The sequence below is a fragment of the Camelus ferus genome, chromosome 12 (assembly GCF_009834535.1).
Source record: "Camelus ferus isolate YT-003-E chromosome 12, BCGSAC_Cfer_1.0, whole genome shotgun sequence".
Lineage (NCBI taxonomy): Eukaryota > Metazoa > Chordata > Mammalia > Artiodactyla > Camelidae > Camelus > Camelus ferus.
In genome coordinates, this window is record NC_045707.1 from 11,919,531 (window position 1) to 11,935,120 (window position 15,590).

At 63.5% G+C, this 15,590-nt stretch overlaps 1 long non-coding RNA gene across 3 annotated transcripts; it reads right to left on the minus strand.

The window, feature by feature from the left end:
* Window positions 1–400: 400 nt before the first annotated feature.
* On the minus strand, window positions 401–7,001 carry LOC116667561. Of its 3 annotated transcripts, none has more exons than XR_004324417.1 (3): window positions 6,103–7,001; window positions 4,317–5,693; window positions 401–3,728 (listed from the first exon to the last, which is right to left on the minus strand). It is a non-coding gene; the product is annotated as an uncharacterized LOC116667561 (long non-coding RNA). The 3 variants fall into 3 exon arrangements; XR_004324418.1 differs by having other exon boundaries at window positions 4,317–4,472; window positions 4,879–7,001; XR_004324419.1 differs by having other exon boundaries at window positions 401–3,118; window positions 3,234–3,728; window positions 4,317–7,001.
* Between the last annotated feature and the right edge of the window lie 8,589 nt (window positions 7,002–15,590).

Here is a 15,590-nt window from a genome sequence, read left to right on the forward strand (position 1 = left end):
CTGAAGGGCTTTGTTCCAGCCGCTGTCACAAAGGGAGGGGCTCCCATGAAAGAGACCTCAGAGCAGCCTGAGGGCCAGCGCGACTCCCTGAGCCCCTCCCCTGCTCAACCTCCTCTCCTCTAGGAGGTGGGGACTCCAGCAAGAGAGCGGGGCTGTGGCAGAAACAGGAAAGAACTTTGAAAGGCAGACTGCGTTACCGTTACCGTGGAGGGGCCCTGCGTCATGGGCAGGTGGCCCTGCGGTTGTGCTGGTGCACAAGTTCAACCCAGGTTCCCACAAGCGCAGCCTGGACAGAGCACGGGGCAGAGGCTGAGCAGGGAGTGAAATGAAATGCATTCTATTTTTCTATTAAAATGAATGAAAATCTGTCTTTTTATTTCACAGTTTTTTAATTGGTAGCAACTTCAAGGATGAATTAATAGTGGATAAAGGTACGAATAGTTGCTCACAACCGGACACACCTGCCTGAGTTTACCCGGGATTGCATTTACCCAGGGGTCGTGTTCCGGGAGGCCAGTGCCAGGACAGTGTCGCCGAGGGGAGCCACGAGCCTGGGTCTGGAGGACTGTGACTCCAGAGCGGAGGAGGGAGGTCCACAGCCCCCAAGAACCCGGCTTCCACCCTGACCCACGGCTCTCACAAGTGCACTCAGACCGTCCACCCAGAAAGCCCGGCCTGGAGACGACTGCCTTGGCTCACCCAGTCCTCCCAGGGCCTGTCCATCTGCTGTGCAGCCCAGCCTCAGAGGAGGGGCTCTGGGAGTCTGAGAACCCACGAAGAGCACGCAGATCCCCTGGGGGCACCCCATCTCCCCCAGGACACCCATGTGTCCTGGGACACCCCTTCTCCCAGGACACCCCATGTATCCTGGGACACCCCATCTCCCCTGTATGAGTTGAGGAAGAGGGACGTGGGCCGACTGCTGGGAATCTGCCAACGAATGGTTCTGAGACCAGAGGGAGAAACGGGGCTGCAGTGAGTGAGCAGGAGAAAGTCTTCGACTCAGGGAAGCCAAAGGGAGCAAGGAGGCGGCTGGCTGCCAGGTAGGAAGCTTCCGAGAGGTGGGAGGCAGTGCCCAGATGGGGCTGTCGCAGCAGCCGGGAGGGCACTCCAGTGCCTAATGGGGCAATCATGTCAAAAAGGTGACTTTAGAAAGTGTGCTCTTGGTTTCGGAACACGAGGAAAGCCAGCAGGTTGTTCTGACCTCCTGCCTTTTTCAGATGTGAGGGGGACACACAAAATGTGAAAGATATTTTGTAAAATAACAACTGTACAGACGGACCCCTGCGTGGCCCGTACGCCCCAGCAGAGCCTGCAGGATGGAGGTTCCGGCCGAGAACTCCAGGACCGCGGACAGCTCCCCCTCCGCACTCTAGCCTGGACGGGGTGCCGGGAGCTGGGGGTCAGCAGATCCGGACGTGGCCCCGGAAACGCACCCTTCGGCCCCAGGGAAGCTGCCATGCCCGGCGAGTCCCGGGCACGCTGACCACCAGTTCTAGGATGCCCACGCGTCCAAAGGCACCCACAGCCCGGGATTCACAGGGAGCCACCAGCCTGGGAGATTTATTAAACACCCGAACGTAATTTTCCATTAACATTTCCTATTTTGGCATCTTAAAGAGAGTGGAAGTTGATTTTGGTTTAACATCCTGTGGGGAAATTAGTCCATTTTGTTAAAGTATCTTAATAATTACAGTGACATCAAGGTTAATTGCTTAATCTGGATTGCCACCGTGCAGGCCGCCAAATCCCCGCGCAGTCTGTGCTGTAATTAGTGCCAGGGCGCCGTGTGTAGAAACCGCTCTCACCGCCACAGCAGAGCCGGCAGAGTGATCGCTGAGTGTGACACAGAGGACATTGGGCGGGTGTCCGGGCAGGGATCGTGAGGCTGTGCGGCCTGGCGCTTCGGGGACGGACCGGGCTCTCCAGGCCATGAACGGGGTCCGGGCTGCACTCCTGCCCCCGCCCACCGCCTGGGCGTCCCCCACGCTCCCCTGAAGGCCCCAGGTGGTCACTACCTGGGCAGAGAGCCTGAGGACACCTGTGGCCGCGACCACAGCCAGGGCCACAAGGACAAAGAGACCATTTGTGGAAAAGAAGCCTCAGGCAGAGTCTCAGTAGGGCCCCTCAGATCACCCCAGAACTGTAGAAGGGAAAACTGCGCCAGGACTCGCCAGCACCAGGACAAAGAGGGGCCGAGCCCCTCACCCCCGGGCGCGGGCACCCAGGGGCTTCAGCGTGCATGCGGCAGATGCTGGGAGTGTGTCCTCCGGTGATGCCCCAGGACACCCGCCGACCCGGGAAGGGCCTGCCGTCTGCTTCTCAGGGACCAGGCCTGCGATTCCTCTGCTGTCAGCAGCTGGACTCGGCTTGCTCGAGGCCCCAGGCCACACGGTAGGAGGAGAAGAGACGGGAACTTCCCTGGGCTTTAACTGCTCACCTCCTAGTTAAAACCATCTACGTGAGGGCTGCCCTGTGGGGCACGGCAGCACGGCCGTGACCCCGCGCTGAGGAGGACGCTGCCCCAGTCCCACGGGCAGGCACCCCAGGGGCTGCCCCATGGTCTCTGGGCGCCTCCATCCCCTGCCGTGCCCACCCCCTCCTGCATTATGTCCTTGAAAGTTGCTAAAAGTGTCTCTTGAATGTCCTCACCACACACACAAAAATCGCAATTACGTGGGATGACGGAGGTGCTAACTCGCCCCGTCGTGGTGGCCGTTTCCCACCACGAGCGTGAGCCAGGTCTTCAGGTTGTGCACCTGACGCTGGCACGTGTTACCCACCAGCTCTGGCTCAGCGAAGGTGGCGAGCGGGGAACACGACCCTCCTCACCCCACCCCGTGGAGACCAGAACGTCTGGCTGCCCAGCAAACAGAGCGTCCGTCTCCAAGCACGGCTTCCACAGCCCGTCACCTGACTCCTAAGCTGTGGTCCCCAGCTTCACCCCGCCCTGGCCACCCGACCGTCACGCCAGCCATCACAGGCTGCGCTGAGTCCCCGGAGCGGACGACGTGGCCCCGCAACCAGGTCACCGTCCAGGAGCAGCTCATCAGCTGGATTGCTTATTTCGAGGACGGCGGGTTTATTTTCAGGACGCCTAATCGGTTCCTGCTCGTTTCTACCAAGGACAGAAGACAGTTATTTTAAACTCCCCTCCCGGCAGCTCTACTACGGCTGGGTTTGGGGAGTGGATTCGCCCCTGGCGTCTGGCATCCCGGCCTCTCTCTGAGCACCTCTCTCCCTGGTGCAAGCTGGAGTGTGCGCTGCAGCGTCGCCCTGCGTGGCCGGGGAGCTCCTTCCTCCTCACGGCCCTGCTCTCCCCTCGGCCGGGGTTCTGGGGTGTCTGGGTCGCTCGAGGTCTGGGGTCCCCGACACCGCAGATGCTCACGGCCTAGGTGACGGAACCCACAGACGTCTGTCCGGGCTCCCTGCCTCTGCTGCCCCAGGGGTGCAGACACAGAAGCAGGTGCCCCAGACGAGGGGCCGTCGCCCACAGCGCAGGCTCCCGGGACCTGGAGGTGCTCCAGCCGGACTCTGGTTTTAGGCAGTGGGGGGGTCTGCCCCTCGTCCCCTTCAGGGCGCCCGTTCAGCGGCCCCCAGAAACACGTGTCTGCCTCGGTCTAGGGCTCGCCGTGGATGCTCGGAGGCGTGCCTCTACGCCCGTGCTGTCCAGCTCTGCGGACTGTCTGCGGCCGGGGAGTCTCTCAAAGCGCGGCTCGTGGTGCTGTCTTGAACACAAGTAGGGTTTAGTTGACTAGAACAAATAGGAAGGTATCAGAACTGTCTGAGAGTTCAGACAACACAGGAAGCAGGCAGCTCCAGCGGACAGGAAGACTGAGGGAGAAGGGCGCGGACGGAAGCAAAGAAGCAGGCGATCAGCCCAACACCGCGCACGTGTTGCCGCGATGACCCTAAGAGCTGCGAGCTCTCCACGAGCACCGAGCAGCGGCAGAAAGCCCCCTCCCGGCGCCCCGGCCTGGCGCCCTAGCCCGGCACCCCCCCTGGGCCCGGCCCCAGAGCCACTGCTCAGACGACCTGCAGGGAACGCAAGTGGCCAAGGCCCTGCTGGCCTGGGAGCTGCTGGCCACGGGCCACACGTCTTTCAGAGGGAGGTTTCCCGTCTCGGCCCCGACAGACTCAGCACAGCCAAGGAAGGGGACCCCGAGCCGGGGGCCGTCGGAGCAGGGGAGTGAGGGCGTGCGGCCCCCGCGCCCGGGGCCCCTCTGCGCGAGGCAGGGCACGGGCCGCCCAGACCCCGAGGTGCTGGGCTTCCATTACCGAGCGCACGGAGAACCGTGTTATCACTCCACACTCACTCAGTGATTAGCATGTAATCATCCGGAAACATCACAGTCACGCCCGCACGTCCACGCCGGCGGGAGGCGCCGCGCTCCGGGCCGGGCTGCGGTGCGGGTCGGCGCCCCGGCTGATGAGCAGCACCACCTCAGAGAAGGAGAATCTGGGCGTCCGCTCTGCAGGGGGCCGGGGCCGGTGGGGACCTCATCCACCCCCTGCTTCACCCCCAGTTTGGAACAACCCAGCAGGAACGTGGCAGAGTGGGGGGCAGCAAGCCAGCCCTCAGGTGGCCAGCCCTCAGGTGGGCAGCCCAGGCGACACCAGGTGGGGGCAGGGCTTCGGCAGGTGGGCCCAGGTGACGATGCAGGTGACCCGCCCTCGGCTGGCAGAGCAGGGCAGGGAGCAGCCAGAGTGCCCGGGGAGGGGCCCGCACACCCCAGGGGGACAGATGAGCAGAATCAATGCTATCCGGGCCAGGACCCCGGAGGCCCGGCCGAGCTGCTGCCCACACGCCCGCCGCCCCAGGCTCGCCGCCCCGCCTGCCCGCCCGGCCCCTGCGGAGTGCGGTCCCAGCCCTGTTACCAGCTCTCCCCACACCTGCGCTCTGAGGTGGGGCGGCTCGGGGATGCCATTCTCCATCTACAACCTGGGAGCCTCCATTTGCTCTGTCGCGAGTGGAGCTGTCTGGCGTCGCCGGAGGTGGGTTTAGGGAAGAATTTCCCAGGCTGGCTACTCACGGGGCTGCCACTCAGCCTGTGAGCTCCAGGCTGCACAGGGAGGGGTCCACGGGGAGAAAGGGCCCGGCAGGGGTCCCCAGCACACACCCGTGTCCCATCGGGTGAGCAGAGCACAGCTCCGCCTGTGTGCTGAGCGGAGGAGGACGGTCAGCGAGCTCCACGCGTGATGGGGGGGTTGCCCTGAGTGAGACGTGCTTGCCTGGCGGGGGTCCGGGGGAGCCCACGTCCCCACCGAGACCGAGGGTGACGGGCAGGTGGGCGAGGGGTCCCGGCAGGGAGAGGGCTGCTGGCTAGTGGGAGCAGCACGGATGCCCAGGACTAGGGTGCAGATGGGGTGCACAGGGCCCATCAGGACAGTGGGAAGCTCCCAACAAGCCTGGAAACAGGCCGCTCGCCCCCCCCCCCAGACAGGCGGGAGGGACGCCCAAGACCCCAAGTTCTCCTGCAGCTGCCGGACCACAGGCCCGTCCTTCCCACCGAAGCCCACGCCGCCCGCCCCGGGCCCTTGCTGAGACCGCCACCTGGGCTTCGTCCCGACCGCGAGGCGACACGGATGTCAGCGGCCCTCCTGGCGGCCCGCCCTCAGCTTCCCGGCCTTGAAAGCAGCAAAGCCGCTCAGCAGGAAAGAGAGCAACCGGTCTGTCCAGGAAAACTGACGGACTGGACACCAAACGAGAGGCACTGAGAGTCTTGAGCAAACGTAGGGACGGTTGTAAGAGCAAAATGCTATCATTTGTCTGACGTGATTGTTTTCTTGGAGGCAGCCAACGATTGATAAGGCACGTTATAAATACTCCTTGTGCCTCAAATTTCCTCTCTCCAGTCTAATTAACATGCTAGGGAATTGACTTTCTGGTGGGTAAAGACATTTAAGATATATATTTCATGAAATCCGAGTTATTTATCATAACCTCCAAGGGGAATAAATAAAATGTGAAGAACGCTGCACCATTTAAATACTGTATCACACGGCTGCGTTCAAATAAATGAGATCCTCGGGGGCTGCAGGAGGAGGACCCCCGGGGGCCCAGGACCTGCTCCCGGGGCCCGGCGTCCGCTCCTCACTCACCTCTCAGGGCCCACGAAGCGGACCAGCCGGGAGGTGCCAAGATCCACTTCCACCCGGCAGACCGGAACCACGTGCCGACCGCCAGGGCCCAGCCCGTTTATCTCATCCGGCAACACGCGGCAACGCGCACACGGACGGCCCAGAGGTGCGGGCGACCGTCGCCACCCCTCCCGGGCGAGACGCTGAGTCACCTGCGCGTGCGGCTTCCGCACGGAGGAGCCAGGGGTCGCGACTTTCCCTGTGACGTGCTTGACATGCAGGAAACACAGGATGGAAAGAGGATGGAGCTGGGTGTTGTAAGAAGACGAGGGTTGGGGCCCACACCCCAGGTGTGTCTGCCAGGGACTGTTGTCTGCTCATCGGGGGGCGGGGGTGGGGTACCTCCCGAGTGAAGTGGGGAGGGAGCCCCGGTGAGGGGACGTGGGGCTCCGTGGAGCCCCCAACCCGCTCTGAGCCCCTGGTGCTGATCTCAGGGGGCCCCAGGAGGACCGAGACCTGCTGGAGCCTCTGGGCTGGGGTGTCTGTCAGGATACGAATCCTGGAGACTCATTCCCCCCTGTCCTGGGGGCTGGACGTCCGAGGTCACAGCGTCGGCTGGTTCTTCCTGAGGCCTCTGTCCAGATCCATGGCTGGCTGTCACCTCCGGTGTCCCGGCCTGCAGAAGCATCGCCCGTCCCCGCCTCACCGCCCGGCGGCGTCTCCCTGCACGTCTGGGCCCAGCTCCCATGTTGATACGGACACTGGCCGTACTGAGTTGGGTCCCACCCTATTTCAGTACCACCTCATCTTAGCTCATTACCTCAGCCGTGACCTTATTTACATGCAGGGCCACATTCGCGTCCTGGGGTTTGGACCTCGCTGGATGAATTTAGGGGACGTGGTTCAGCCGCGACCCTGGGAGGCGAAGCCCCACCCGGCCCACCCGTCTCGTCCCTCCCACTTTGCAGAGCTCACCCCTCTCCCCTCAGCTGGGTCCCTGTGGCTGCATCAGGCAGGACAGGGTGCTGGACATGCCGCTGAGCACCCCCGGGTCAGGCCCTGCGCCCGGCTTCCGCGCCCTCCTGGTGTCCGAGGGGCAGCTTCACTGAGGGGAGCCTCAGGGGCCTGCCCTGACCCTGCCAGTCTCTCCAACGTGCAGGGACCTCTACCAGCGCGCACCCCACACCCACGCAAAAGGCCCCCCACGCCCAGAGCGTGAGGCCACGCAGCATCAGCCCAGCGAGGGGCACAGCCCAGGCTGAGGTCGCCCTGCCAGGGGAGGGGACAGTGAGGGCTCCCGGCCAGCCCCCAGGCCCTGAGCCTCACCAGTGTCTACAAAGAGAGCAGGTGGCGATGCAGCCAAGCCTCGGCTGCCGAGGGGACCGGCCCCGGCACCGGTCAGCCACCGTCCAGGGCCCGCTGCTCGCTGGGGTGAGCGTCGCTCACGGGAACAGCCCATCGCCGAGCTCCGGCCAGATGAGCACTTTCCACACAGAGACCAGGGCCACTCCCTGGGGAAGCTCCGGGCAGTGCGTCACACCGCGAGCTGGGGCCATGGCTCAGGCTGGTTCTGCCAGGGCCAAGGACAGACAGAACACACCATGCGCTGGACAGTGAGGGGCCCTGGGAAGCTGTGACACCCCCGGGGCCACAAGGAACCCAGGAGACTGGCTCTGAGCGAACCCCTGGTTTCACCGCCAGCTACTGGCTGCCTGATTTACCACAGCCAACGCGTCTCCTCCAAAGCCTGCCTCTTCTAAAGCCCCACGACCTCCCAGACGGGAGGCACGCACTCATGGGGCCCATATGTCTCTCCATTTCATTTTGTCTGAAAAACATGGGACAGGTTTCCAACCCAACAGATGCAAAGAAGCCTTCATTTCCCACGACTGCCCGTCAAGCCATGTGCTTGTGGCTTCGGTCTCTACTGACGGGGGTGCCGGCCGCGGTCCCCACCAGACCCTGTGCAAAATGGACCAAGGAGGTTCCTTTGTGACCACGCTGCCGCTCGGGCTCTGACGGGAGGGTAGATTGTCACAAACACCTAAGCGCTGGCATGGCTCCAGGCGGCAGGGAAGGACGTTGCTGCCCACAGGCTGCGATCCTGGCAGACTTGCCGTGGATGGCTATTTCTGCAGCTGCTGGAGGTGTGACCCGGGTGACCCCGGGCCCACCGGGCTCCCAGACGCCGTGGACACGTGACGCCGGCCCCACAGCGCTGCTGACGGCGGGAACATCCGGCCCCAACGTGGCCTCGGCGCTTGGCAGGGGCTTCTGTGGACGGGTTTTCAATCAGGGCCCAGATCGAAGGTGGAGTTGCTATTATTTTACTTCAGGTAGGGTTCTGAGTGCACTCACAGCTGTTTGGATGGGCCTTCGCGAGGAAGGGGGACGCGTCCCTCTGGTGAACAGTCAGCCGTCCTGGCGCTGGACCTGACCGCGTGGGGAAAGAAAAGACCTTCAAACGAGCAAATGCTTTTGACAAAATAAACCTTGGAATTAACCCACCAGGCGATGAAATCGTCCACTAGATAATCCTTGAAATAACCCAACTGGCACACACTGCTCGGCACACGTGATGCAAGAGGAGCATCTCCGCCCCGTGAAGAGTGTCCTGCAGGCGCGGCAGCCTCCCCAGGCAGCACCTGCCATCCCTCCCTCCCTCCTGCTCGGGTGGGCCTCTCCCGCCTCCCGCACTTCCCGCAGCACCACCGCGATTTTAGGGCCAACGTTTCTTTCCTAGTGGAGTTTTCTTTCTGCCGAGCCTTAGGGCGCCAGAGAGAAAACCCCAAACTGTGCAGAAACTTCCGTGCTGCAAATTAGAAGCGCAACGCACCTTCCAGAGCGGGGCCCTGAGTGACTCCTGCCTCGGCCGCCGTGGACAGGCCGAGCCACCTGAGCCGGGACCCGCTCCCCTCGACCCCGGGCCTGTGAAAGGCCCTCTCCCACAGGCCATGCTGGCCGACCCTGCCCTCAAAACCCAGCGGAGTCCCAGGAGGGCCGCACTGCTCCCTGGGCTGAGCGGGTCTCCCTGCCCTGGGGGGGCACGCAGCCTGGGGTGGGCGCCCCTGCAGCTGGACAGGAAGGAGAACCAGGGGTCAGAGACGTGTCCCATTAGAGCGAGAAGCGGGTTTGTGAACCTCAGCCACGTGACGGGGGCGGTGTTCTGGCCCAGACCACTCAGAGGCTGCCTCTGGCGGCGCAGGGACACGGGGCTGGAGGACATCAGGGCCACCTGCAGAGATGCAGGCGGGGACATGGCAGCCAGACCAGGAGGAGGGCGGAGCCGGAGGGAGGCCAGCGGCCTGAGCCACCCGTGAGGGACCTGCAGGCCACGGTGACCGAGCGGCTCTCAGGCGAGAGGGGACGGCGTGGGGGTAAGTGCACAAGCAAGGGGACAGCCGTGCCCTGCCCTGCGCCCGGGAGCACTGGCAGAGCTGTGCTCCACACCAAAATAAACCACAGATGGTTTCAGGTCGGAAAGCCGCGCGCTAGCAGCGCCGACCCAGATTTAAGAGGATATTTACACACGCTTCTCAGACACAGAAGGCAAATCAAACCCCACCAAGGAAACAGAGACACGTTCCAGGAGTTCTTTAGTGACCAGCGGAAAGACAGCGTCACGTCAAAAGCCAAACAGAAAGCGTGCGGGACACTCCGGACAGAAGGGGCCCAGGGGCCCCAGGACGGAAACCGACGATAAAAGGGACAGACAGCCCCGGTTTTCGAGCGAGACTGAGCTGGAAAGGCCAGGTAAGCAGCGACGGCACCACAGACACGCAGGCTCACCGGGCCACAGAGACGGCACATGAGGACGCTGGCCCGGCCTCGGCGCCCGCCCGCAGGGTGTGGAGAGGCGCCACCCCGTGTCGGGGGTGGGGTGGAAGCGCTCCGGGCTTTGGGAAGAGACCCTGGGTGCGCATCGGGGTTTAAGACGTACAGACCTTCAGTGCAGTCTTCGCGGCGCAGGACCTGTCCCGGCCACACAGCGTCAGCCCACGAGGACCAACATCCACCTTCGGGGCAGGGTGACGGTGGAGCCTTCCCTGAAGGACGCTCTGGGGCCACTGGAGGTGGGCTCGGAGCAGAGGGAACAGAGCCGCTGGAGGAGGGTCGGGGCGAGGCCGCAGGGAACCGGCAGGATTTGCTCGGCTGAGCAGAGCAGACCCCCTTTCATTGTCACCAGCCCTTCCACTCGCGCGCACACCTGGTGATGAGGGGCGAGGACCCTCCGATTCCTCCGCACCGGCAGCTCTCCCGCTACCACCATGAACCCCGCTGCCCGCCGCCGGCACCGCGGGCACAGCTCCTTCTTCCCGAGCAGTCGTCGCGGGAGCTGGTGCTGCAGCCTGTGCCAGGTGCTCTCTGCGCCGTCTCGGCACCACATCTGTCGGTCGGGAGCTGGCGCAGCTACACGGGAGGAGCCGGACCCACCTGACGCAGCCCAGGGGTTCCAGCCCCCACGGGAGCCTCCGACACTCTGTGTCTCCACCATGCAGGAACCAACAACGGGCGCCATGCTGGGCGGGTCACAGCGGCTCCCATGCGCTGCTCTGGAATCCTGATTTCAGCTCACGTGGCAGAAGGGCCTCGCCCTGCAGCCCCAGCGCCACGAGCGGAGCCCCCTTCCTCCACGAGGCAGAGCATCTCGGGACCCAGGATGCAGAGAGCTGCGGGGGCCCGGTGCTCACACGCGGATGCCCCTTGGTGTCTGCTGCCGGCGCACCCAGGGAACAGAGCAGGGAACAGAGCAGGGAACAGGCAGGAGGGCTGGGTGCCCCGCACAGAGCAGCGTCTTCCCGCAGGCGCAGGTCCGAGTCTCCCTGGACCCAGAAGCTCAGGGACTGTTTGGGGAGGTCAGGGGTCGGGCTGGGGCTGCGAGTCACAGGAGGAGGGGTGTCCCAGGGGCTCCCCATGGGGGCTGAGAGGGTCAGGGCTTGCAGGAGGTCCTGGAGAGCCCACCAAGCATGGGATGAGCCTCAGAGAGGCTGGGCAGGAGGGAGCCAGGCCTGGACCAGGGTGCTGCGTCCCAGAGACGGTGCACAAGGGACTGAGTGCAGGGTCCACCCGAAACAGAAAGCATCTGCCCGGCGGCCACCCACCACCTGCTCCCCAGGACCTGCAAGCCGCTGTGAGGTCTGTGACCACGTGTCCCCTTCCCCACATCGGCCGTCCACGCGCACACCACGGAGGGGTGTGCTCAGGGGACCAACGTGCATAACTGATCAAACTGTGCTCATTGGCCACAGCAGCCGTTCCATCACAGCGACTTTGAACGCCAGGCTGCTAAGGGGAGGGGCGCACAGAGGGTAGCCGGGGCCGCGAGCGCCGGTGGGGAGACTCCACCTGCAGGCCCCCGCACATGGCACGTGTGACCAGCGCCACTCCCCAGACACCATCCACTTTGCTCCTGGTGAGGTTTCCACTGCCGCCACGTTGATCGCGGCGCCCGACAAGGGGCACTGTCCCCGTGACCTCTGGCTCCCGAGCGGTGGAGTCACAATGCTCTTTGCGAGAGAGGACAGGTGTAAATGAACAGATCACACAAACACCTGTCAGCAGGAGCTGTTCTCAGCACAGTTAGATGCGCGTTGTACAAACATGCTGGGGGCCACCTAGGTCTTCCGGACGCTGAGCCAACACAGACGCAGGCTGGCGACGCCAGCACGTCCCGAGGGCTGCTGGGTGTCCCTGGCGTCTCCGGGCTGGTCCCGGTGCTCTCCGCTGGTGACGGACTCACTCCCCTGGGGAGACTTCCACAGAAACGGTCACCAAGGGTTGGGTGTTGTAATGGACCTGCCCTTTGACCCCAGAAAGCGCTGGTCCACTCCCGAGGCCCTACTGCGTCACCCGCACCCCGATTGCTGCACAGCTCTCCTCCGCAGATGCTCCCTCCCTGAGCTGACGGGGCTGACATTAGAAAGGGCGACATCATTCCTGGGTCCCTCACTGCCTGTTCCCAAGGGGGCCTCACTCTCACCCACCCACACACTCCTGGGGTCCCACAGGACCATGAACCTTCCCACCTCAGGACCACGGGCACTTAACTGCAGGCGCCCTGCTGCCCCTCCGGCCCCCCCTCCCACTGGGCTCTCGGGTGGATGGAGACCTGCCAGGGCTGCACTGGGACCCAGACGGCTCATTACGCAGCACGGCCTGACCCACGCAGGCTGATGCACAGCAGGGAGCAAACTATGTCCGGGCCAACCCCAGGTGCTGCCGTTTGGGGAGTAAATTTCCTGGAACTCAGTGACACCCCGTTTGCTGCCTCGGGGCTGCAGCAGCAGAGAACTAAGACAGGGACCACACGGCCCTCCAAGTCGAGATCAGCCACTGTCCGGTTCTCCATCGGCGCCTTTTGTGAAAACGAAAGGGCCTGGCGTTCCTGGGCCTGGGAGCCCTGGACAGCTCATTCATGCCCCAGCCACCCCAGGCTGGCCCAACCCCCAGCTCAGCCCAGACGCTTCCAGAAGGGCCCGCAGCCAGTCCCGCAGCCACACACAGCCCCGCCCACCGCCCTGCCCCCTCCCTGCAGGGCTGTGACTCGGGCCCACCCTCTAGGCATGTCACCTCCATGGACACAGCCTCTGTAGGGGCAAGGGCCAGGGGCTCACCCCTCCCCAAGCCGGGGCTCAGAGTATCCACAGCTCTGCTGCTCAGGTCGAGAAGCAGGGTCCCCTGGCCCCTACGCCTCACAGGGCCGCCCCTCAGGCCTCACGGTCACGGACAGGACAGCCTCTGCCCAGACGCTGCCCACCGTGCCTGTGGGCCGGCCTCCAGGGGCTGGAGCTGGGGTGTAGGGGCCCCCTCGGCAGGGGTCCTGACCTGCAGCTCCGGCCTCACCTCAGCAGTGTTCCCTTTTTCATTCTTTTTTAAGTCAGCCAATCTGAACGCACTGGTGATCGCAGTCCCTCAGAGGGACTCAGGCCCAGGAGGTGGGGCCACGTGTCTGCTACCCCATCGGGCGGCGAGGGTCCATCCAGCCTGAGATCGGGGGCAGCATGGCTGGCTGTGAGCAGACACACAGACACACACCCACACGGCCCCAAGGGCAGCCCCTTGGGGAGTCCTGGGCTCTGTGAGTCTCTGGGACGGGTGAGGAGAAAACCCACCCAAAGGAAGGGGCCGGGAGGGGCTCGGAGCAGACGCGCTGGCGGGACGGCCCTGACGCCCGGCACAGAGTGTGGACCCTCACGTACTAACTAATCCAGCTCTTTCGTCGTTCTCAGCCCCACGCAGACCGTCTCGTCTTCCCAGGGGCTCACCCGCCACCACCTCCTTCTCCCAGAGGGAAGCCTGCAGCCCCGTGGACACACACCTTGTCTGGCCGCGCCGTGCTTGCCTTCACTGGAGAACAACGGGAGACAAACCCTCCTGTGTTCAGGGCGTCAGTAACTTAATTCGGAAAGAGAAGACAATAAGGGAACACGCAATCCACACACGCAGGTCCGGCTCCAGTTTATCACTGAGGAAAATGAAACAAAAGCTTTTACTTAGGAATCACTTACTCCGTGTTAAGGACAGGAGTCTAGGCGTGGGGCGTGACTCCCGCGTCCCCACACAACACTCTTACGAAGACCCAACCGTGGTAAGAGATACATCCCAAAAATGGACAGGAGCTGCCTCTGGGCAACGCAGGGTGGACGGTCTATTTCTAACTCCCTTCTTTGTGTTTTTCAGCGTCTCCCCAGCCCTCGGTGATGAGCACATTCAGTCTTACAATAAAGGCATGTTTTAAAATGAGGGATAAGCCAAAGCTGAGGTGCGTTACTTTCAAACATCCGAAGTCTGCTAACACCTCATCACACGCACATCTCTGCCCGGAGCTCGAGAAAGCAGACGGGACACCTCCCTCCTGAGATCTCATGCCTGAATTTGAGCAAATGCGTGGCCTTTGCTCCCCTCCCCTCAGCAAAGGCGACTCTGGCAGAGATGGGGGCCCCGAATCTGAGGCGGGGCCGGGGATGGAGGAATTCCTCTCCCGGATTCACATGCCTCACCCGAGAAATGAAGAGAGAGAAAAGGGTGCTGGCTGTGCTGTGGTCCAGATGTCAGTGTCCCCAGATTCCACAATGACGCCCTTGTCCCCAAGGCGGTGCTGTCGGGAGGTGGGGCACGGGGTGATGGGGTCCTGAGGGCGGAGCCCTCGTGATGGGATCCGTGCCCCAACTGTACGAGAGACCCAGAGGGAACTCCCGCCCCATCTGCTGTGTGGACGCAGCAGGAAGACGGCGCAGGCGCAGACCTTCACCCGACACGGAGTCTGCAGGCGACTGGACCTCGACTTCCAGCCCCCAGAACTGCACGAGATCAACGCTGCTGCCGCTCAGCCGCCCGGCCCATGGTATTCTGCTGTAACAGAACCACCGTCCTCCACCCAAGCTCCTTTTGGTGCCAACGCCGCGGTTTGAGATGCAATCAGGACGTTCCAGGTGTGTCTGGACAGCCTGTGCATCACCCTCCACCCCTCCCCCGCCAGGTGCTGCAGGGAAGCGGAGCCCGTCCCCACACCACGCCTCCTCCCTGCGGGACCCCCGTGTGTGCAGACACCATCTCCTTGGACAAGGACACAGCCCGAGCGCGGGCGGCCTTGCCTGGAGCTCTGTGCACCTGCCTGAGGCCCCTCGACTCCCGTGGGAGCCGCACTGACGCCGTGTGCCCAACACCACGTCGGGGGCTGCAGGGACCACAGAGAAACCGCCGACACACATGCCTGAGACGCCCCAGTGACAGAACGGCAGCACAGAGATGTCCCTGAGCTGAACATGAGCCCTCTCCCCTTATGAAAGTTTTAAAGAGAAATTAAAGTTTAAACATTAAATTCCTTGCAAGTTGGAGTTCAAATCATTGAAGTCCCAAGAAATCTAATGGGCGCCCTTGCCTTTGGGGCTGAGCCCCGCTTCTCCCCAGCTTCGGGTCCGTGACACCCAGGGACGGCCGGGGCCCTGGAGGCGGTGGGCGTTCTTGTTCCTCCAGGCCTTGGGGGCTGTCCAACGCCGGCCTTTCCCGGGACCCACCACACTGACCCACCACACTGACCTGAGAGCCAGGCCAGTGCCAGCAGCAGCGTCCAACGCCGCCCTCCGCCCGGTGCTCCAGCCCCAGCATCCCCAACGAGAGACAAGTGTCAGCTGCCATGTCACCTGCCCTCACAGGGGTCTGAGCCCCCTTCTCTCGTCAGGAGGCCGGGCCATCTTTCTCTGCCCACGGCCCAAAACCAACAACCCTCTGTAGACCTTTTCAGTTTCAGGACCCCGGGAGCCCCAGGGGGCTGGGGAGGGGACTCAGGGGTCACAGACACTGCCTGAGAGGCTCGAGCCTGGGCCAGAAGGACGCAGAGGCAGCGTTTCAGGCTCAGAGCCGCAGGGAGCGGCACGCGGGGTCTGGTTCACGGCGGGTCAGCTGGCTACCCCATCCCGCAGGTCCTGACGTGACTCAGAGTCGGCGGGGCTGAGGGCTGCTGGGAAGTATAGAAACAAAAGTCCTTGTGCCACCGAGCCCAGGCTGGG